Source organism: Pinus tabuliformis, chromosome J, assembly GCF_031772625.1.
Source record: "Pinus tabuliformis cultivar Carrire ecotype Pingquan chromosome J, CPIR1, whole genome shotgun sequence".
NCBI lineage: Eukaryota > Viridiplantae > Streptophyta > Pinopsida > Pinales > Pinaceae > Pinus > Pinus tabuliformis.
Genome location: NC_142295.1, coordinates 281,829,683 through 281,854,623, shown reverse-complemented (window position 1 = coordinate 281,854,623; position 24,941 = coordinate 281,829,683).

Sequence of the window (24,941 nt, the reverse complement as noted above, 5' to 3'; positions counted from 1 at the left end):
CACTTAAATAAAACCTATTCTTGAAAATGGGCGAATGGAAGGTTGTAACTCTTAATTTCAAGGGCTAAATTTACTTTTTTTACCCTCTCCCTTAAAATAAGGTGGGCTATTTGAGGTGATTTGTAAAAATGTACTATGATACAAAATATTCGCCCACTAAAAAATTAAAACCCCTTAATTTCGCCAAAGGGCGAACATTTTCCCCTAAAATCACCCCTAGGCGAAGCCCATCCAATACCGCTTACCGCCCAAGGCCCGCCTAAAATACCACTTGTTTTGGAGCTCAAAACACATATCACCACATATAAAAACCGTTTCGGGTCTGTTATATCACCCAATTTGCATTTCCTTTATATTTGTAAGTAAACATTAAAAAACTGAAAATACTGTCGAATGGCTTCATGGTAGATTTCAAATAATATACATTTGCATTTATAAACCCTTTCGGGTCCAGATTCATCACATTGGGCACATTTCCTTTGTATTTCATTTATTTTGAAAAAATGCGAAATACACAGAAAAATGTTGTTTTCCTAATCTCATAATATGTTAAATATCATCTATAACCCCATCGAGTCCGTCTATCGTGAATCATATTTGTATCGGCCCCACTCTATTGTATTACTCCGATGCAATATTGTGATGCAATTGATAGCAATCACATATCACATAGACCCTGGGCCATTTGTAAGCGCTCCTTTGTAATTTACCGATTGCAATATTGCGAGTTACCCTGGGCCGTCGATCTTCGTGCTTGATTGACTGTCCTTGTTGACCCGCATTGATCGCTATCACATATTTCATATGGTAGCCTCCAATAGCCTCTGATAGCCTCCACAGATTGTGATATGCCGATCGAATCTGGACTGTTGATCGGCCAGATCCAACGGCTCCTATGCGTCATTCCTTTGACCTCCAATAGGCCTGTTTTCCACTGTTTCTTCATGTTTTTTAGCTCCCAATAGTGTTTTCCTTTTTTCAGAGTTTTTATTTTCTGAAGACTTAGAGAGTTTTTAGGATTCATTTTGGATAAATTCATCTTAGATATAGACAGGAATATGGGAAAGGGAACAAACAACTTTATTGATTGATAGAAGGAGGAGTTACACCCAATATGGTTCAATCCTATGTCCCTCATCCAACTTAGTCCAAACCCGCATCACACCAATAACATGTCAATCCAACAACATAACATTACTTGGAACTGATCTCAACTCTCAAACCAACAATATTTCTCTACAATCTTAAAATTCCAGCCTCTTGACCACTATGATGAATGGTCAATTTATAGGGAAATGCAAGTGGTTTTGTATAAATTGGGAATTGAATGGTTTTCCATAATTGGAGTTAGTTTTCATGGATAAATGGATGAGAGGATAGAGGGTTGAATGATCCATAGCCTATCCAAAAATGAGCTCATAAGATGAGATTAGAGTTGGACATCCTTCTAGAATGCTCTAGAATTAAGGAATATTCCTAGAATCCTATGTCAATTTCGCTCATTCTCACCCAGCATAGGTATAAGTGGGCCTAAGTGCACTTAGTGTAGGTCTGAATGGTCCTACCTACTATGCAGCGTAGTTGCCCCTGACCAAGGCTGCATTGGTGTCCTAAGGGGGAATTTCAACAGGGTTTCAAGCTAGGAATCTTTCATGGTCTTAACGAGTCTAGCAAAGGTGAAACTTGGTCTTATCATGATGGATACGTTTGTTGCTATTTGATTCATTAATGAGTTTAACGACAATGAGAACTCAGTGCTTTTCATGTTTAGAGAGTTTGAAAAGGGACAAAAAGAAAACTCCACAAGTTCTTTTTCGTAGATTTGTCTCTCAGTTCGAAAAAGCATAAAATAATACAAGAGAGAACCTATTGGCCATGTTCGATCAACGATTCCTTTTTTGTACATAATCTATCTCAGTTCGGAAAAGCGTTAAACTTATACTAATTAGATGTCATTTCCAATCCATTTACGAGCTGAAAAGGACAAGCGCCCATCAATCTTTTCGTTTTTAAAGAGTCGGAAAAGATCTTGAAAGCAGACCCCCATTTTTATTTTCTTTTAACAAGTCAAAAAGGAAAATACTCAACAATCTTTTCATTTTTTATGAGTTAGAAAAGAGCTTAAAGGTGACTCGTCCTCGAGGAATGAGTGGTATAAAAGATAACAATTGGTTCTGGTGATGTTGGAACTTCTCAAAACATCTTGATTTAAGTGAAGAGGGTGGCTAATAAGACCACTCATTGAAACTATTCCTTAAAAAGGGTAAAACAACGTATTGAAAAAGTATGATCAGCCAAGTAGATAGCGACGATGGAAGGAGAAAAACCAAGGCTAATTTGACAGAAGAGGCAGATATAATGGAAATCACAAGGGTTAAAATCGAGATGGGTTCATTTTCACATAAGCTTGAACCATAGAGAAATATGCTTGGATTTAGTTTCATGTTTACACAAGCTTGAAACGAAAAACTATGCTTGGATTCAATTTCATGTTTACAGAAGCTTGAAATGAAAAACTATGCTTGAGATTGATTTACATGCCCCCAGCATGATGACTCGATTCTAGGTGCATGCCCCCCAAGCATCACTACATTCACCTAAGTAGACTACTTGTGGCTATCAATTGGATGGAATGATGGTTCATTTACGAGATCAAGTGAAAGGCTCGACTGGGATTTTACGAGATCTAATCAAAGACTCGAATTGGAACTTTTCTCTATGGGACCTTGCTTCTTCTTTTTTTAATGAGCTTGACACAAGACAAGGAACTCTACTCATATTCCTTGTTTCATATTTTAACGAGCTTGACACAAGACAAAGAACTATGCTTTGGGACCTGTTTCATTTTTCTTAATGATGTTGATAGAGTAAAAGAACTATCCTCGTATTCCTTGTTTCATTTTTTACCGAGCTTGACACGGGACAAGGAACTATGCTCATGATTCCTTGATTAGGACCCATAAGAGGTCATGACTTCTAAGAGGTTCTCATTAGATGGGAGAACAATGCTTTGGAAGGGATATGTAGCAAGGAATCAATTAGAGAGATCTAGTTCCAATTCTCCCAGTACATAATGCACAACATCATGGAATTAATTGTCAATTGATGTAGGCATGGAACGGGTTGCCACATAATTGACCCATGTTTGGGAAAATACCATTGGGACAGAGGGACCATTTAGGGAAGATGGTTGACTAGAAGCCATATTTGGGTCAGGAAATGAAAGCTGGTCAACGGTGATAATTCTGCCTTCATGCAGGAAACGTATCACTCGGAAGAGTGTTGAAACAATAGCTCCCATCTCATAAACATAATTGTGCCCAAGAAATAAATTGTAATCTAAAGGGCCTTGGACTACCATTATATTGAGATAAGCAATTTTTCCTCCCAAAGTAATAGGTAACTAAGGAAGGATCTCTAATGATTGATTGGTTCCTCTGTTAAAAGCCAACAGATTCTGGTTACAGGCACAAGTGGCGGCGAGCCAAGTGCTTACCAAGCCATGGAGGAAAGGATACTCACAGATGTAGCTTCATCTATAATAGTGCCAAATACAATCATATTATAAACATGTACGATGATCTCGAAAGGCACATAAAAAGAAGATGACATCGTGGCAGTCAATTCCAATCAAAGGAAGTGACCAAATTACTTGGACGGGGTACCGTAAGAACGGGAGAATTACCCCCTTGAGTTATGAGAACGGTGATGGAATAGGAGGGTTGCCTCCAAGGTCATTGGAATCTAAAGAAATGAAAAGAACCTGAGTGGTATCATACTCACTCTCTATGGCAAAGGTACGATTAAATGAAGGTGAAATCGGGTCAACTGTTTCCTCGACCTGTGATTGATCAGGTATAGACTCATGGGATTCACATTCAGACGGATTGGGTTTCACCGACAGTTGATTTAGGTCAGTCACTTCATCAACCAATGAAGGATTAAGGGAGAGTCTCCTGTAACTAGATGGAAGTCACTTCGGAGAAGCAGGATGATCATCCAACACTTTTTGGGCTTCATCAAGATAGGGACAAAGGTGAACGGGGTGATTCCCTTCGCATCACCTACAGGGAAACTTATTTTTACCCTTCTTTCCATGAACTCTACTACCACTAGTTGATGGTGTGTCACCAGCATGATCTCCAAAAGTTGATGATAGAGGATGATGCAAATGAGAAGGCCATTCTTCTAAGATCCAAGGAATACCATATCAATCTCGAAGAAGATGATCTCCTATACAAAGTTTGCAAGGATATATAAGTTTGTGAAGCTTATCGGATGGTTTCTCATCACAAGTTTCATTTGAAGAAATGGTTGCTTGGTTGGTCCCCTCATAGATTTTCATCTTCTTCTTCTTCTTCCCTTTCTTCTTCTTCCTATCCACCAGGTTACTAGTGTCAATACTCTCACTAGGCGAAGAGGAAGAAGGGGAGGAAGAAACAACCAATGAAGAAGGTAAAGGATCAACTTTAGGATTAACTGGAGGTTGATTTTTTCCTATTGTAGTAATATTTAGTTGTGGGACCAAGGAGGTTGAGAACAACCATACTCGAAAGCCAATGGTAAGTCCCAGAAGGGACAATGTAGCCATACAAGGAGCACTAATATTTCCAAAAGTAGGGAAAAGAATAGGATTCCCATCAAAAGGGATTCCTTGATCGGTGGACTCTAGAGTTGCTGCCATATATCTCAACCTAAGATCAACTAAGGAGTGACATGGAGGATCTTATCCATGGTCAATTAATTTTATTTTAATCAAAATAACATAACAAAACAAAAGAGGGATAATCTAGGCAAAAGGACTACCAAGTACGTGGACGAGCTATGATATACTTACATACGTGGAATGAGGTATCACACTTGGAATCTATCATAGACCATTAGCGACAGTTGCTATGTTTAATGACACCAAAACACATCTGTAGCCTAAACCTCTAAATTCTATGTGTTAAGTTACAATGCTCCATTAGGTTAATTGAGATAAAATTTAGTTGATCTTGTTTAAAAGATTTCCATTTTTAGGTTAACCACGTGATGCTTCTGAAACTCCTAGAATGCAAATAAGATGAGAAACATTCTTTTCATTTGATTTAAACAATGAAAACCATAACTAAAATGGATAGAGGAATCAGAATCCTTAAACAAAGAGCATAGAGCACACCTAATGCAGCTTTCCCTATACCATTCCTACAAGAACACACAAACTTCTAAATACATTATGCATGTTTTTATTTTCATTCATTTAAGGTTTAGATTAACATAAAGAAACTAAATTCACAAACGATCAATCAATGCTTTTCACAAGAAACAAAGACTTTACGAAATTTTCTTTTTCAGAAAAGTAAAGACTAATCAATGTAAGCTAAATTTGACAATGAATTAATAATGATAAAGAAATCTCTTAAGAAACACTAAACTATCAAGGTCAAAGTAGGGCTAGGGAAAGAAATGCAAATCGATTTCGGAGCCATAGAAAACATTGATCTTTTAGCAAACACCATCAGAAGCAAATTTGGAAAAAATCAAGCGAAAGATGGGTTTTTTGGCTTAACAGGGATCAGCGCAGCCCTGAGTTGGAGACAGTGCATTGCATAGCATTGTCTCTAAGCCAAGGGTGCTCTACAACGCACTATGTCAAGACCAACACTACGCTGATGCAAGAGAGCCTAATGAGGAGACATTTAAGCACATATTTTTACCAAAAATACTTCAATATCACTGAAAAGAGATCAATGAAATCAAGTAAAGTCTACTAGGATGTAATATGATAAAGGTAAATTTCCAGGAATGGTGGTCGGTCCCCAATGGAGTTGCCAATTTTTTATATGGAATTTATACGTACGGATGAGTACATCCTCCCTAAGTGGGTAGTTACACTTAAAACAACAGAAGTAAAGATGTTTAACCTTTTCTTACAATAGATAGATAAGATAAAGGAACCTACTTGTGATCTTTTCCTTCCTTTGATCTCCTTTGAATTACTACCGTCGCTCCCACTCCAACTGAATTCGCTCAATTGGTACCTACCAACATAAACAGAAGATGACAACAATAAAGGCATATGATCTATCTACTATAAACAAATGGAATCAACAACATTTGAACATACATTCATCATAGATATACACAAGAATATGGGAAAAGGAACAAACAAATTTATTGATTGATAGAAGGAAGAGTTTCACCCAATATGATTCGATCCCATGTCACTCATCTAGCTTACTCCAAACCCTCATCAGACCGATAGCACATCAATCAAACAGCATAACATTACTTGAAAATGATCTCAAGTCTCAAACCAATGATATTTCTCTACAATCTTCAAATTCCAACCCCTTGGGCACTATGATGAGTGGTCAATTTGTAGGGAAATACAAGTGGTTTTGTCATAAATTGGGCATTGAATGGTTTTCCATAATTGGATTTAGTTTCCTTGGAGAAAGGGATGAGAGGATAGAGGGTTGAATGATAGCTTATCCAAAAATGAGCTCATAGGATGAGATAAGAGTTGGGCATCCTTCTAGAATTCTCTAGAATCAAGGAATATTCCTAGAATCCTATGTCAATTTTGTTTATTCTCGCCCAGTGCAGGTATAAGTGGGCCTGAGTGCACTGCAGTGCAGGTCTAAATGGGCCTTCCTGCTATGCAATGCGGTGTCCCCTGACGAAGGTTGTGCTGGTGTCCCAAGGGGGCATTTGAGTAGGGATTTAATCTAGGAAAGTTTAATGGATGAAAGCATTCAATTTGATAACTTGTATAGGGCATGTAGCAACTGAAATAGGGTTTGATGAGCCCAAATTTTACTGAAATGATTTTCTGGATTGATGTGCCCAAATAGACTTGTAACATGGGCGATGCTGGAACCAAGGTTTCGCATCCAAAGATCAGTGTGACGCCTTTTAGCACCCTATATATGCCTACGTGAAGATCTATAAGCCCCTAGGGCTCGACATTGCAATTCCCTTTAAACAATCCTTACACCTTCGTGAAGGTCTACGATTAGATTTTGCAGACCCTTAACAATCGACTCATCTACTTACACACCTCAGACAATAACCTTAGAGCTAAGCTCGCACAGATCTACTTAAGTATTTAATAAACATAACGGAATGTATCACAATATTCGCGAAAGTACTTAGCTTGCATTGTGTACAGTTATCAAGAATTGTTCTATAGTTTTGCACATTATTAGATCAATATTGCATAAACACATTATTCATCCACAACATATATCACAAGAATAAATAAATGGAGATAACAGATAAACACAGGAATTCCTTCAGCAATCTTCTTTATTGATCTTCGGTTCAGGTTTACAAACTCAAAACTACCCTGCACACTCAGTTGCAGGTGTCCATGCACTCAGCTACAAACTCTACCTAGGCCTCTCTGCAGTCAGCTACAGGGGTCTGTGCACTCAGCTACATACTCTACCTAGGCCTCTACGCACTCAGTTGCAAAGACTTCTCTCCTATCTGACCCACTTCTTTGTGCTAAGACTTCCAAGACTTCATTCATTATCCATAATGCTATTATTATTAGACTCTCTAAAGCAGACCTATTTATAGCTTTTTACATTCAATCCCATGGCCTGCGGACCATGGGTAAGTCTCAAACTGACTCAATTTTTACATAAACAAAGGGATAAAACCCCTTCGACTCCTAACCATCTATGTGCTCTGCATCCATAAATCGTGGAGAGTTTACAACATTTACAACATTTACATCAAAACTTGGGTTATTTGAACCCCAAAACTAACCTAGGGGACCCCATCCCAATAGGCCTCCAACACAAAGATTGTTACTCGCCCTCGAGTCACTTGTCTAGCGCTACGATCGTGTTGCGAAGATCTGCCAGCTCCACTTGAACTACACCAACTTCAACAACACTCTGAGTGGCTGCCTGCTTCACCTCTTCCACTAGCATCTCTATAGTTGGTCCTTCTATAACCAGCTTCATCCTGTGTTGCATCTACTGCAAGCCTATGAGCTTCTCCTGAATTTTTTTCATAACTTGGTAAGCTTCGTCTAACTAGGGTCCCAACCTGTCCTTAAGCAAAGTGTCCTTCTTTTGTGCTACTTCTACCTCTGCGAGGAGCTTCTTCCACTCTTGCAACTTGGCTAGGCAGTGTGCTAGAGAAATGGAGCGCGTCGTTGCCCTAACTTCATCATATTGCTTATGTAGCTCCCTCACCTCTGTATTCAATTTCTGTAGGTTTGGGTCATCCTATAGAGTAGTCACCAACTCCATTGCCTACTCAAATAATGTTGTACAATCTGCAACTGTCACATCCAGAGTGGTTAGTCCTTCCTTGATCACGGCTCTTCCATGCTCCGGGATTTCCGACGGAGTCGATGGCTGCATCTTCAATTGTAGCTTGGTTATCTTCATGTTGAGTTAAATTGAACTAGACTAATCTCATCTTCTGCCTCGCACACACCACCAACTAATTTTCTAATCTTTTCTTCTGGCTATGCATCCTTGAGAATACGAAGTTCAGGCATAGTTCTGCATGACTCCAGTAGTGAACTGTGCACCTGAAGCACCTACTTTTATTCCAAAATTTATGTCCTCTTGATGAACAATTGCTGATTAGTCAACTTGATCTCATTGATAGCACTAAGTGCTCGTTTTTCTTGAAGGAGAAGCTTTCCCACAATTCCTTGTAATAATTCATGCAATGTATCCAATTGCATCGCGGCAAGGATCAAACCCATATTCGGGATGCTATAAAGGATGGCGCATTGTTCCTCAATTGTGGCGCATACTAAACCTACAGGCTAGGGGAAAAATATCACATCCATTGTCAGCCAAAGAACTAGCTCTGCACTGGTACTTTGGTCTCAGGCAAGATTGCCCCCGACACCACTCACTTTGTTGACATCTACATGGAGCTTAGTTTCTTGGAGTTGCAGCTCTCAAAGATCCTTCTGCACTCCTCCCAAGGTTTGAATGTATAGTTGTTCCAATAGTTGCAGTACTTCTGTGCCAACATCCCTGAATTTATAATAAATCTCATCCATATCATTTTTTGTGAGCACCAGGGGCTCAACCTATGTTTTGTGCACTTTTTTCTTCTTCCTTGAGCCCACTTGTTGTTCCAAATCTTGCCTTTTTACAATGAAGTGGGTGCACTACCCTTCCTCGCCTCCAACCCCTTTCCCTATAAGTTCTTCATTTTTTGTTTATGGCGAAGGTGACTTGTCACCGTTTTGAGCCTCATGCTACTCTTGCTCTGTCTTCTCCTTGGCAGAACATTCCTACTCAATCTGAGCCTTCTCAGCAGCACCTTTCTTCTTTTGCATGACTAGATTCTGTGCACCCTCCTTAGCTGCCTCCTTCCTTTTCTTCGTAGTTGCACTCTCTGCACCTGTACTTGGTCCAGCAATAAGATCTGATGTGGCATGGCACTCAGCTGGCTAGTGTGCCACTACCTCCAACACATTGGTCTCTATCACCATGTATGGCAAATCATGTCACTTCTGTGCGGGATCCTTCCATGACTAAATATAGACCTGATGGAAGTCAGCCTTGAATGCTACATAAGATGATAATTGCATGTACAAGGTTGGGGACAACCCTAGGCGTTGGTTAACTACCATATGGAAACTTTCGTCCATCAAGACCCAAAAAAATCTTCATCTCTGTGATGCACACGGAGCCCTTTGTAGCCCATAGGGAGGTGAATTGCACTGCCTTCGACAATCCTTCTTCCAGCAGTGAAAACTGGATGTCCTCTGGCAGCTCCCATGTAACCAAAAAAATGGAGATATCTACCAAGCGTAATGGAATGGATTGGCTTGATCTTGCACCTCATGACAATTCACGAGGAATTCTTGGCATAGGTAGCTATACCAATTTAATAGCATGCCTTTCATGCACTGAGCCGCTAGAGACACGATGGGCATAGAAACTTCATCTGCATGGCACTTTCTCATCACTTTTCCAGCCAATATCTGAGTAGCCAATTGAACCGCAGGGTCATTGATTGACAAGATAGAAAACCTGCATGCCTTCTTCCCATGTTCATAGTTTTTTTTCATATGCTCTACCAACTACTTCTCTCTTTCCTTTCTGTAAAACTCCTTGGTTTGGATCATATCTTCATGAGGCAAGTGCATAACTCTGTGAATCAACATATTAGTGATGGGGATAGGTCCTCCTAGCCATAGGTACCCATCATGCACTAAATTGAGCAGCTGGCATATGCAAATAGTGTTAATTTGGGTGCGGTGGTAATGTGGGACCCATAGCAAGTTGAGCAAGCCTGATTGCTCAACACTACGAACCCACTCTTTTGTTTCCAGTGTTGTGACACCTATTTCTTCATAGAATGATCCAAGTTTCCAGATCTAGAGATGAGTGTGATGTCTTTTAGCACCCTAGATCTACCTTTGTGCAGATTTATAAGTCCCTAGGGCTTGGTACCGCAATTCCCTTTAAACTATCCTTAGGCCTTCACAAAGGTCTATGATCGGATTTTAAGGACCCTTAACAGTCGAATCATCTACTTACACACCTCAAACAATAACCCCAGAGCTAAGCTCGTGTAGATCTACTTAAGTATTTAATAAACATAACAGAATGTATCACAATCTTCACAAAAGTATTTAACATGAATTACGTACAGTGATTAAGAATTATTCCACAGTGTTTCACATTATTAGATCAATATTTCATAAATACATTATTCATCCACAACATATATTGCAAGCATAAATAAACGAAGATAACAGATAAACAGAGGAATTCCTTCAACAATCTTCTTTATTGATCTTCTATTCAGATTTACAGCCTCGAAACTATCCTGAGCACTTAGCTACAGTGGTATGCGCACTCAGCTATGGACTCTACCTAGGCCTCTATGCACTCAGCTACAAAGCCTTTCTCTCCTATCTGACACACTTCTTTGCGATAAGACTTTCATGATTTCATTCGTTATCCATCATGCTATCCTTGTTCATACCCCACCACCATGCAAGGGTAGCGCAAAATGCCATATCTAGTGCTTGGACGCAATGATCCTGAGGGATTTCATGCTCAAATGCATCCAAAAGCTTATCCATGTCAGTTAAACCATCATAATAAGGTAAATTCCTTACCACTGATGACACACATCGCAGTGATTTTGTCATCATATTGCAGCGCACCGTAGATACTTCATGCAACTGATGCTGCCAATGCTCCAACTCTTCATCTCAACCATATGTACAAGAGCTCTCCTAGTCCCATGAAATCCATCCATCTGTTGTCAAATTGATCCAGTCTTGGTCTCATTCTAATATTTTGTAGGTATGATCTAGTTCATCTTCACTCTCTTCATAGTCGTGGACTGGTTTAGTGTAGTGCGGACGATTTGTAGGGTCCAATGGCACTACAACTCGAAGTGATTTCCTCTCAAATGACATCTTCATCTTTTTCAAATTGGTGACCCCATTCATGTCAATGGACCAGTCAAATCCTAGGAGTGCAGGGTATGGATTATTGTCATCAATGATTTCTATCACCTCAAAGTCAATCATCATGCTCACACCTTCTATATCAAGCATGGCTCCATTTAATTTTCCCATGGGGATGATCTTCTATTAGCTTTCCATTCTAAGAAGAATTGGATACCATTGTAGTGCAGGTCTCCCCATCCTTTCCCATGTATGCTTCAGAAACATGTTCAAATTCGATCCCAGATCCAAAATGACTTGATCCATTTCATTGTCCCCTATCTGCACGGTGAGCCTCATCTTGGACCCTATTCTTGCTTTATGTTTACCAATTTTTTGATTACGTGGTCTCCATCAAGGACATTCTCCTTTCCAACACATTTTTTTATTAACTCTTGCAGGCCTTTCACAACATTGTTGTCGTGAAATGACTTCATGCAGGTTTCCAAGAACATGGTGAGCACAGAGGGATCAATCTTTATAGGCACATTGGTCTCTCTCATCTTGTCCTAACTTCCTGAGTTAGATGCCTCAGTGAATCTTTTCTTCGCTTCCATAAAGGTTTACTTCGCGTGCTCCATATCAAAACCCATTTCCTTTTCTAGGGCCTTGTAGACCCATCTATCCTCTTCAGGTTGTTTTCCCTTATCATCACCAATCGTTATTCCACTTCTCAACACTATATTTACTTTCAGATCCTCCTAGCAGGGCTCAATTCTCATCATCTGTAAGTTCTGTGTAGGTTTCTGAGGTGGCGCCTTCTTCTCCTACATCTTGGCTATCAACACAGGGCATTCTTCTATACTGTGGTCAAACTGACTACAGTATTGACATGATGGGCATGTCCGATTCTGACACTCTCGCGCGTAGTGCCCTGATGTTCCACAGTTATAGAAAATGACCTTTTCGTGACCTCTACCAGGTCCTCCTCCTCCGTGACCTCACCCTCTTCCTTGATATCCTCCGCACACTGCCCTTGTGCCCTAATCTAGAGGCCGTGTTTCTGATTGCATCTAATAGGTAGTTGTTCTTTCCATCATCAATTCATAGCTATGACAGTGATGCTCATCATGGCCCACATATTTATAGAAGTCACAAAACAATTGTTGCAGTGTCTGAATGAACTTTTGAAGTGAATTACAATTATCAGTTTCTTGTTTTATAGCCACATGACAAATAGCGCACCATAGTGCAAGCCCCATGCTTGGTCTTATTGGGGATTCTAGCTTCAGGGGAATTGTTCTACATCCTATAATATAGTTCACAAATATGGGACAGTGGTCTTTGTCGTGCCCCTGGTATTTACAATTCAGACAACACACTTCCACGCACATCTCTGGTTTAGTCTCCTTCTCTTTCTTCAAGCTTTTCATTTCCAAGTAGAGGCTTTGCAACTGGGAGTGAATCTATTGTACCCCCAATATTGGATCCTAAATGGGCATTGCATGCAACCTCACCGCAATTTCCAAGGCTTCTTCCTGAGTTTCTATCTTCTATTGCGACAGAGGAATATTAAGGTGAGGTAGAAGCAAAGCTATGAACCACTCGCAATGCTGACCATCTGTGAGATGCATATTAGCTTCATGAATTACACACTTCAACTTTTTATCTAACTCCCATGATGTCTAATCAACCCTCATCATGATCTCCTTAAATCCAACAATTGACTATGAGTGAAACTTATCCTTACTAAACTCTTTGTTTAAAGCATCCTTAGTTTCTTCTATCATTGCCACAGGATGATCAAAACATTACTTGATATACCACATCAGTGCGCGATCCTGTAGAGCGATAACCAACTATGCCTTCTTTATATTGTCATCAATAATCTGCTATGTTTCCCACATATCATTCACAACAAGCCAAAATTGATCTGTATCTTCACTCCTTATACCCTTGAAAATTGGCAGCTTCATTGTATTTGACATGTTGAATGGTGGTGGTGGTGGTGGTGGAGGTGTGGGCGAAGGTGTATGTGGTGGAGGTGGAGGCAGAGGTGGAGTGGATGGATGATTTATTCGAGGAAACCCCTGAGTGATTAGCTAAACATCGATTTGCGGCGTGGTTTGTTCCACACCTTCGTCGTCACTCACACAGAGTCCAATCAAAGGACTATACTCCGGTCTTGATCCTTCACGATTTCTAAAGATCCTTCCACTTCACGTCGATGTGAACATCAAGGCAATGGAATAACCTGTCTTTCACACAACAACATTTTAATCCAAGTATTCAAAGATCTTAAATACTTACCTTACGGTCCTTTGAAAAACCTTTGCTCTGCCTCATTGTAGCTGATTGAGGTATGAACCGTGAATTCTATAACAAATCCTCCTATAATTTGATCAAGCCAATGATCAACAACACACATTATCTTATATTCATAGGCTTCTATTTGTCGCACCAGTTCTAGGGTCCACACTATTGGACCGTCATGCTTCCACCTCCCTTGTCCATTTGCCAATTTAGCTAGCCACTCATATAACTCGATCACGAAGGTGTAGAAGAACATTTCATGTATCTCTTTATACAAATACCTATCCAACCACAGCTCCTTTGATAGGCGCGAATTCCTATTTTCCTATGTTGCGAATTCGTGAATTTTTTGTCCAACCACTTTCCAATTTCCTTCTTGGACATATTCCAGTGATGCGACATCACACATCTCCTTAAGTAGTTCTTGGTCTCGAAAATGGAACCATTTGTTGGCTTAGGGGGTCCTGACCTAGGTTCAGAGTTAGTTGCGCCAAAAAACCCTACATTACTAGCCCTTTCGGCAATAACCCATGTAGCGCAGGATGAAGTTTCACCCAAAGTAGTATGGGGGGATGTTGGAACGAATTTTCTGCATCCAGAGATCAGTGTGATGTCTTTTAGTTCCCTAGATCTACCTCCATGTAGATCTATAACCCCCTAGGGTTCAGTATTTCAATTCCCTTTAAACTGTCCTTAGACCTTTGTGAAGGACTACGATCGACTTTTGCAGACCCTTAAGAGTAGAATTATCTACTTATACGCCTCAGAAGATAACCCTAGATCTGAGCTCACCCAGATATACTAAAGTATTTAATAAACATAACATAATGTATCACGATCTTCGTGAAAGTACATAGCATGCATTGCATATAGTTATTAAGACTTATTCCACAAAATCGCGCATTATTAGATCAATATTTCATAAATACATTATTCATCCACAACATATATCGCAAACATAAATAAACATAGATAACAAATAAACACAGGAATTCCTTCAAAAATCTTCTTTATTGATCTTTAGTGTAGGTTTACAGACTCAAAACGACCCTGTGCACTCAGTTGCATGGGTCCATGCACTCAATTGTGAACTCTACCTAGGCCTCTGCGCACTCAGATGCAGAGCCTTTCTCTTCTATCTGACCCACTTCTTTGTGCTAATACATCCAAGACTTCATTCGTTACCCAACATGCAATTATTCTTAGACTCTCTAAGACACACCTATTTATAGCCTTTTACATTTAATCCCATGGTCCACGGACCATGGGTAGGTCTCAAAACCGACTCAAGTTTTACATAAACAAAGTGCTAGAACCCATTTGACTCCTAACCATCTATGTGCTCTGTATCCACAAATCACGAAGACTTTACATTATTTACAACAATTACATCAAAACTTGGGTTATTTGAACCCCAAAACTAACCTAGGGCACCCCATCCCAACAACAAGAAATTCTGTCCATGGAGCTTTATAACATAGTTCTTCACAATATTTACAATGAACAACTACTGCAAAACATGACAACCATAAAAAACATTACTGTCATACTATTTGTTGGAGCTTTACAACAGAGCTCATTATGAAATCTACAACAACATCCATATATATATATATATATATATATATATATATATATATATATATATATATATATATATATATATATATATATATATATATATATATATCTATATATATATATATATATATATATATATATATATATATATATATACTAAAAGCTCATTTTCTCAAACTGGAAAATAATGAAGGATACATAGATTGCATCTAATCATCCATCTCCCATGTAGCCTCATCAGGCCCAAAGTGCTTCCACTGCACTTTAACATGCTTCATTTCCTTGTTCTGGAGCATGAATTGTTTCCCCTGCAATATGCATTGTGGTTCTAGATAGAATTCTCCCTCTTGTTCCACTTGCAATATAAACTTGTCAATCAAAATATCAACATCTTAGAAATACTTCTTAAGTAATGAAACATGGAAATTATCATGGACTTTCAATGTTGGAGGAAGTGTAGGTTGGTAGGCCACTAGTCCAATCCTCTCAAGGATCTTGAAAGGACTGCAATATCACAATACCAACTTAGGACACGATTCAATCCTCAAGGAGGTCCTGTTGCACTTGATGGACAAATATACATACTCCCTAACCTAAAACTCCTTAAATTCCCTATGTTGGTTTTCATAACTCTTTTACATGTCCTATGATGACTTCAAGTTCCCCTTAATAACCAACATTTCCTATTCTATCTCAACCAACATGTCTAGTCCAATCAACCCCTTGATCACTGGATCACTCCAAATTATAGTAGTATTACAACTCTTCCCATAAAGAACCTAAAAGAAATTCATCTTCAAGGACTCTTGATACCCACTGTTATAAGAAAACTCAACTAGTTTAAGATACTCTTCCCACTTCCTCTATTGATGCATGACACACATCCTCAACATGTCCTCTAAATTCTTGTTGACCCTCTTTATCTAGACGATAAGTTTTACTAAATTCCAACACTATCCCCAAACTTATAAACAACTCTTTCCAAAACCTAGAAGTGAACTTGGCATCACTGGTAGATACAATCTTCTTGGGAACACCATGTAATATCATTATCTCCCTAATGAAAATTTCAGCTACCTCATTGGCTGAAGTCGTGGACTTAATTGAAATGAAGTGAGCTACCTTAATTAATTTTTCAACCAACAACCATGATGGAATCATGCTATTTCGATGTCCTCGAAAAACCTGTAATGAAATCCATGGAAATTACCTCCCATTTCCACTCTAGAATTAAAATTGGTTGTAATGGACGACCTAGATTCTTATGCTCTACTTTTACTTAATGAAAGACCAAACATCTCACAACAAGCTTAGCCACATCTTTCTTAAAGTTTGGCCAATGATAATTTTTCTTTACTCATGTCAAAGTCTATTGATATCATGGGTGACATAAATATGGCTTAAATGAAAATCCATCAAGATAAGTTTCTTGAGCTCACTATTATCTGGTACATAATCTTATTCCCGAATTTGATGAAGCCATCTTCCATGAGATATACTCCTTATCACTATCACCTTCACCCTTCTACTGCAATATGTACCTCAACTGTGGATACCGATCATCATGTAGTCATACTTGCAAGATCCTCTCCTATAAATATGTTCCATAAGAACTCACTACTGCAATGTGATCCACCTACATTCTTCTACTAAGAGCATCTACAACCCAATTCTCCTTTCCCTTAATGTACCCGATCTTGAAGTAAAACTCACTTAGAGTATCCAACCATATATATTGTCTCACATTTAGATTAGGTTGGGAAAACAAGTACTTCAGCCCATTGTGATCACTCATCAAGATGAACCTCCTGCCAATAAGATAACGTATCCACATCTTCATGGCATGAATGATAGCTACGAACTTAGGATCATGTGTCACATAGTTATGCTTGTGCTCATTCAACTTCCTTGAATCATAGCATACCACTTGTCCTTCTTGCATAAGGACTTATCAAATCTTCTCTTACAATCACTTTGATATACTGAAAACTGTTTGACTACATCTACAATATTTAAGGCTGGAGGATTTGCAATAAAATGCTTTAACTGCTCAAAGCTAGCTACATACTCTTCATTCCATTCAAGCTTCTTTCCTTTTCACTACAAATATGTAATAGGATAGGTAATCTATGAGAAGTTCCTGATGAATCACCTGTAATAACCTACTAGTCCCATGAATGATATGACCTCATCCACATTTCTAAGAGCTTCTCACTCCATTATAGATTTGATTGTTTTCGGGTCCACTTCTATACCTTCCTTAGAAACAAAATATCTCAAGCAATGAACTTCTTTATGAAATAAATTTCACTTAATAAGCTTGGCATACAAATGATACTCTCTCAATAATCTTAACACTACTACTAGGCATTCTTCACGATCTACCTCATTCTTAGAATATATCAATATGTCATCAATGAATTCTATAACAAACTTATCCAAATAAGGACACAACACACTATTATTCAAACACGTGAAATTATCTAGAGCATTAGTAAGACCAAAAGGAATCATAACAAACTCATAATTCCCATACTTGGTACAAAATGTGGTTTTGTAAATGACCTCTTCTTTGATATGTACTTGATGATATCATGATCTCAAATAAATCTTGGATATATTGTTTCTCCCTTCAACTAATCGAACAAATCATCAATCCATGATAAAGGACATTTGTTCTTGATCATCACCTTGTTCAACTGCCTGTAATCAATGCACATATTCAGAGTACCATCCTTCTTGTTCACAAACAATATTGGTGCACCCCAAAGTGATGCGCTTGACCTAATGTATCCCTTATCAAGCATTTCCTTAAGCTACAACTTCAATTCCACTAATTCTAGAGTGCTCATCCTATACGGTTTTATTTGATGCTAGTGCCGCTACCAACATCAACTCAATAGAGAATTCCACTTCCCTATGAAGGGGTAACTCTAAAATATTTCTTGGAAACACATCCTGAAACAATTGCAAAACATAGATACGTCTTCAAGACTTCAGCGTCCTCAACATCCTTTCCTTTGTCACTAGAAATATGAACTGCAAACCATGAACACCCTTTCCTTCTACTACGTTTTTCTTGCATCGTTGTAAAAATTCTCATTGATGTAGGCTTCTTCTTACCCTGCAAGATTGTTCTCTCCCCATCATCATCTTGACATTTAATAGCCTTATCATAGAAATCTACCTTACTCATGTGAATATACAACCAATCCATACCCAACAACGTACTATATTATCCCAACAAAAGCACATTTAGATGTGCTAATTTAGACATACCATTCAAACCAAATGAAAAATATCTCACCAATGGTGATTTCTTTTCTTAGTACCTATAGCCAACTAGATTAACCAAGAATATGCATTGACTTCTTTATTCAAGAAACACTTATCCACTATTTCAAGACTAATATAACTATAGTTAGATCCAAGGTTAATAAAAATAGAAATAACATGATCATAAAGCTTACCTTCCATCTCAGTAACAGATCCCTGATGATCAACCTTCCTATTATCCAATGTTGCATCAATACAAGGAATACTCTGTCAAACATCTCCAGCTGTTTGTGCCTTCTAAGCACTGGAAATATGAGGTATTCCACCATGATGTTGTGGGAAATCTCTCTTACAATGCTCTCCACCACAAGTCCAACACTATAAAGGCTTCTCACCATCACTATTTTTCTTACCCTCAAATTGAAATCATTATCCTTTGTCAATTTCATTGAATTTCTTATACAACCCTACATTCTCCTTGTTAGCTACACCCCTATGTCTTCCTCACTTCTTATACCATTCTCCCTTTATCTTGTCATTACCTTTCCAACCCTACTTCGCTTCTAAAAAATACTTATATTTCTAATAACAATGTTTCAAATTTTGAATGACTTCCTCCAATATCTAAGGCTCATCATAATCAATACGATCCTTGAATGCTAAAGGAAATCCACTAACAGATATTTGAACTTTAGTATTATCATCATTAAGCTATGATGCATACCCTAATAGCTCCAAAAATGTAGTTGTATATTTTTCATCCATTATAGATCCCATATTCAACTCATAAAACTTCTTAGCCTTACCATCATAGTATCTCTCTAACAAGTACTTCTTCCTAAAGAGTCTCTTAAACTCATGCCAACTCAATTCCTCTATCTTGATGCCTTTGACACACTTCACATATTCCCATCAAATGTTTTCTTTTCCTTTGAAACTGAAAATGGCTATCCTGGATTTCATGTTCTCTGTAAAATCATGCAGCTCGAAGTAATTCTTCATCTCAAGAAACCATGCTTCTGCATCTTCTAGTTTCTTCAAATATCTGTCAAAAGTAGGAGGCTTGACTTTCTTGAACTCATGTTGATCTAGGTGGATATTGGTGGCCAATTGCTAATTCCACTTGGACCCCCACCATTGTTTCTTTCAGTTTTTCAATTTCCTTAATTGTAGCACAATTTACTATTTTTAGCAATTTTTTCGGGTCTTGAACTTCTGGAGCCATTTTTTGGCCCTAAACAACATTGCTTGGGAAAACTGGGAGCAACATGGGTTCATAGACTGATGTTTCTCATCCCAAATTTGTAGTCCTCGGCTAGATATTTTTAACGGGGTATTGTGCACATCAAATGGAGATCGTATGCCAAAGTTATGACCCCGGGAAGTTGACGTACCAATTTACCCAAAATGGGGCCCGTAGTTTGGCGCTTCATTTCCTAGGGTTAGGTTTTTGGATTTTTAATGTTTTCCATTGTTTGTCAACAATAAATAGGCCTTCAAGCCTCATTGTAAGATAGTTCAAAGGCATGTAGCTGCCACATCTCTTCTCAGAGATAAGCTACTTGTGCCCTAGATAGTGTATTTCCATTTCTATTTGTAAGCATATTTCAATATTTTACATTCATGAAATGAAATATTATTTCTACTGAATCTCTTTATTTATGGTTATTTCTGTAATTTGTTGCGTCCCTGTTTAAATTCAGTTTAGTGGTATCAGAATGGTTTTCTCTTTTTGTGTTTTTGTTTGCATGTCCCCAACTAGGTCGGGATACAAGGAGTTAGGGCTTGAGCTGGTCAAACCTTCGCAAGACCAGCCTCACAAATCCTGATGGCCTCCCATGGTGGATGAAAATAAAGATGCGGGGGTAGGAGATCCTATCAAAATTTTGCTCGAAGAATCCCTCAAGCAACAGAGGAACGCGATGATGGACAACTTTGCCCAGATCCTTCTGCGGCTACCCATGGGCAATGCATCTACTTTCAACAACTACTCTGGAAGCACCACACCCTTTAAAGTACAAGTTAACTTTGACATTCCCATATTTGAGGGTCAGATAGATGTAGATGCTATAGATAAATGATTAAATATTTTAGAAGGATATTTTTCTGTTCATGATTTTTCCAGCCAGGAAAAGATTACTTTCACTCTTCTCAAAGCCGCCCCCCACAGTAAGGGCCGGTGGGAAACCTACTACGAGAAAAAGGTGGTGGGCTCCAGTATTGTAGCAATAATGCTACAACTCCTGGAGCTTCCTATCTCTAATTTTATCAACCCGGTAGTTCGTACAAACTTGGAAGCGACGGTGCTGTATGCACAAGTACTAGCTCTTGTCACAGCTGTCACTTGGTCAGCTGGCACAAGTCCGCTAGGGCTCCAGCCAAATTCTATATGCTCTCAGAAGAAGCTTTATGAGTGATGGATGAAAGCTAACTCAAAGGAGGCTAATCTAATTGCAGAAAGAAACTGAAAGCCAACAAAGCATGAAAACCCTAGTAAACCCTAATTTGACTAGCTAGGCCCTTACAATGCAAACCGTGAATGAAACTTCTACCAATGATGACATTACTTGTAGGGAGATGAAATACATGCATCTAAGCTACTTGCATCTGAAAAGACATGTTTTTGTATTTTTTCATTAAGTGGTTGGATTTATTGTGATGATGCTTTTGATTAGGGTTTGACTGTGCAGGAGCGGTTCAAATGGAAGGAAAGCATGGGCAAGGTCAGGGGGGCTAGGAGAGGCCCTAGAGGATCTCTAGCATCAGTCCACAGAAGTCTACCACATTCAGATGTTCATCAACCGAGTTTGCAGGCTTCTACAGGAAGTCTGCAGGGGATCCTACAGGAAACTCAGGGGTTCTACAGGAAGTCTGTGAAATTCTACAGGATGTTCGACCGTGGGAGTTTTGGGAGATGGTGAAGTGATGGAGTGGTATGGGAGGATAGGTGAGATGGAGATGGAACTGGTGATGGCTCAGGAGCAGAGAAGTCAGATGGAGAAAGAGTGCATGTAGTGGGTTGATGGCTGGAAGGATGGGATCAACGAAAGGTTAAGTAAATGGAGCTACATGAGTAATGGAAGAGCTGGAAGGTAAACGAGCTGAACAAAGGTCGGTTGAGTGGCTTTAGGTGTGGTGGACAAGAAGAGGAAGGTAATGGAATGGTGTGGAGCAGTGTAGATGAAACAAATTGTCTATGAATGTCACCAAAAACGAGAACTCTTTAACCTATGTTAACTGTGCTATTTTGAACCAATGAACAGCAGTGCAATTTGTGAAAGAAACTCGTGCATAGAAGTGGAATGAAGAAGTAATGATCAATACCAAAGTGCATGGATGGATCTACGACTAAAGTAACTGTTGCAGCTTGCATGGACGTGAAAAGAACTGCGTTTGGTTTTGGTGGTTGGTTCAGACTACACCCCAATCCCTAACAGAGATGGCAGTGAGGTCCTTTCAACCTTTTTCTGGAGCTCCAATGAATTATAACTATCCTCTTCTAACCTAAGCAACTGGAAGAAAATTCACCATAAACTAATCCTATTCAATCTCATAAAAACTAAATCAGCAGACTGTAAATTCGAATTGCATGTCAAAGTAAAGAAACGAAGTGCTGGAACGAAAGGCAAATAACATTACAACACAGAGGAGGTCTATTGCTCTCAGGTTGGGCCCTAACCTGAGAGCTATAGCTCCCTTAGAAACTCAGAATGAGATCAAAATCTGCCTGCCTTTATTCATAACCAAAAATCTGATGTCATGCCAAAACTGGCTTACAAAAAGAACCAACACCGAGCTGTAGCTCGTACTTCGATATTACAATAGTAATGCAAAAGTTCAAAAAGATCCTATCAAAGTCTACGGCCTCAGTATTTATGCAAAATGATAATCCAACAGGTTTCCTTGATTTGTGGAGCTCGGCTGTCCAACTGAAGGTTAAACTGTTGATCCCGTAGAACAGTTGTAACTGCTGTTCCTGTAGAACGGTTGGCTGCCTCTAAGTTCGGTGGGGAGATTGGTTGGAGCTCGGAGCTATGGTGGGAATCACGAGGAAGGTCCCCAAGACTGTGGACATCCTCTCCTAAAAACCAGCAGTGCCACCTTACTGTCTCCTTGTCTCCTTTTTCGTGGTCTTTGCTCCCTTTTAATGCCAAAAACCTGAAATCATCATGTATTAGTCACGTAGATAGAATGCCTACCCTTCTTCCTACAAGCAACATGAATAAACCAAGAAATGAATGCATAAGCAATAAAAGATGAATGGTTTGAGCAAAGAAAGTAGGCCAAATGAGCCCAAATTGTACCAAAAATTGGGGCTCATCATCACCCCCCAGCTAAACTATTTGCTCATCCTTGAGCAACTTAGTCCAAATCTTCATCCTTCATTGCTTTCACTGCTTCCCTTACATCCCAAGGCTCTGTGGTAGTTTCCTCTTTGTTAATATGAAACCCTGCTTTCCTGTTCACTTCTTCCCATTGTTGACTGTCATCCTCCTCTGTATTGCCTTCAGTCAACCCTAGCACCAGTGGTGGGCTGAGTTTAAGGCCAATCCAGCTGGCCTGGAGGCTTTGCATGGATTTCTTGTAAAGGTCAACCCTTGCCAAAGCTTCCCTCATTCGAATGGGGGTATGGTACTCCTGGATTTTCAAGCTGTGTGCCAAGGTACTCCATCTGCGTGCACATGCTTGGGCAGCACTTTCTCCTAATAGCCTTTCCATGTCTTCAAAGTGAGCTATGGCTTGTTCCTGTTGGTCCATAAATCTCAAGGAAGCTGTGGGATCAGTAGCCAACTGTTGGTGGGCTGAGATGAGTGCCACCGGATCCTCTGGTTCTGCTCGAATGAACAATGGCTCGCTCACTTCTCGGTTCATGACCGATTTTTCTTCAGCTGCTCTTTGATCCTCATGGTTTAACCATGAAGCGAACGCCATCAATTGCATATCACCCAAGGCAATATTGGGATCCCAGGAGACTTCATTAGGAAAAGCCAAATTGTGGAGGTAAAACTCTGCTAATTTGGCTTTGTCTTCTGACGAACTAGTACTGCACAATTCAGAAAATTGTTGTGGGTTTTGGATATGTGAAATACCTCTTTGTGCCAAGGTGTTTATTTGGAACTGCAACCATTGATCTTTTAAGTACAATCCATAGGATTTTGCAGGTGGTCTGTACTGTATTGCCTCCATGGCCCAACTGGCCATGCAGGCCAATTTTGCTTCCTTTTGTTGCAGCTGTTCTTTTAGAGCTTGCACTTAAATTTTTGTTTGCTGTTCTGCTTCCTTTAGAAGTGTCATTGGCTCTTCAAGACCGGTGGTTAGCTCCTTTTTGCTTTGTTTTTCTTTTGTGATGTCTTTGGAGGATGTTCCTGCCCCTGCCCTTAGTTCCTGTAGCTGCAATCTCAGCTTCTGATTTTCTTCCTGTAGAAGCACACGTTGGCAATTAGCCACATGTTTAGCCATGGTGAATTCACTCCTGACCTCCTTGAGTTGCTCTTGTAAAGGGCCTATGTCCGCCACACCCTTTGATTTGGCGATCTGCATCCATGTGTGGGAACAGACTCTTTCTTCCTCTAGTGCAAAAAATAGAGGCACAGTAAATTTCTGCTGTATGATTTTGCCCGCCTCTAAAAAGGTGTAGTATGAACTCAGATTAGGCGAAGGGCTAGGTTCTGGTATATGTTCTCTTTCTATCTCTTCAGGCGGTTCTACCTCACCCTCCCTTGGTGGTGATGAGGGTCCTTCTCCTTCCCTCTTTTCCGTTTCCTGTAGCTGGGTCAGAGTGTCCTGTAGAACATTTTCAGCTTCCTGTAGCCAAGTTTTTTCAGTCAACAGGTTTAACCTTTCTTGCCACGTATTTTTCTTTGGACTCCCCTTCTCGTAGGTGACTGTGATCCTGGAGGGTGACTTTTCCTTGGGAGAAGCAGGTGTATCTTCGATGACAATCGGGCTGCTGGACTGAGGCTATGGCTTGCCCGTCTTTATCCTAACACTTCTTCGAGCTTTAAAGTATAGAGGGGTCTCCCTCTTCCTCTTTTTGGGCTTAGGTGGCGTGCTGAGGCCAGCTAATACAACTGCTGCCTCCCGTGCCAGAATATCCACCTTCTTCTCTTTGGGTTTCACCTTTCTGGGGCTTCCTATAGAAGCCCCTGTTTTGGTAATTTTCGGGCTTCCTGTAGAAGACCCTTTCTCTGTCTTCGGGCTTCCTGTAGAAGCCTGTTTCTGCTTTCCTGTAGACACAGGTGTCTCCACCTTTGCTTGCTTAGCTGCCTGAGTTTTGCTTTTTGCTTTGGTTGCAGGTGCTGATGAGGTACTTGGGCTGACGTGGACTACCTCAGCTTTGTCCATTCTGCTCTTCAACCTCTTCTCTCTTGCTGACAAGATGGGTGTGCCA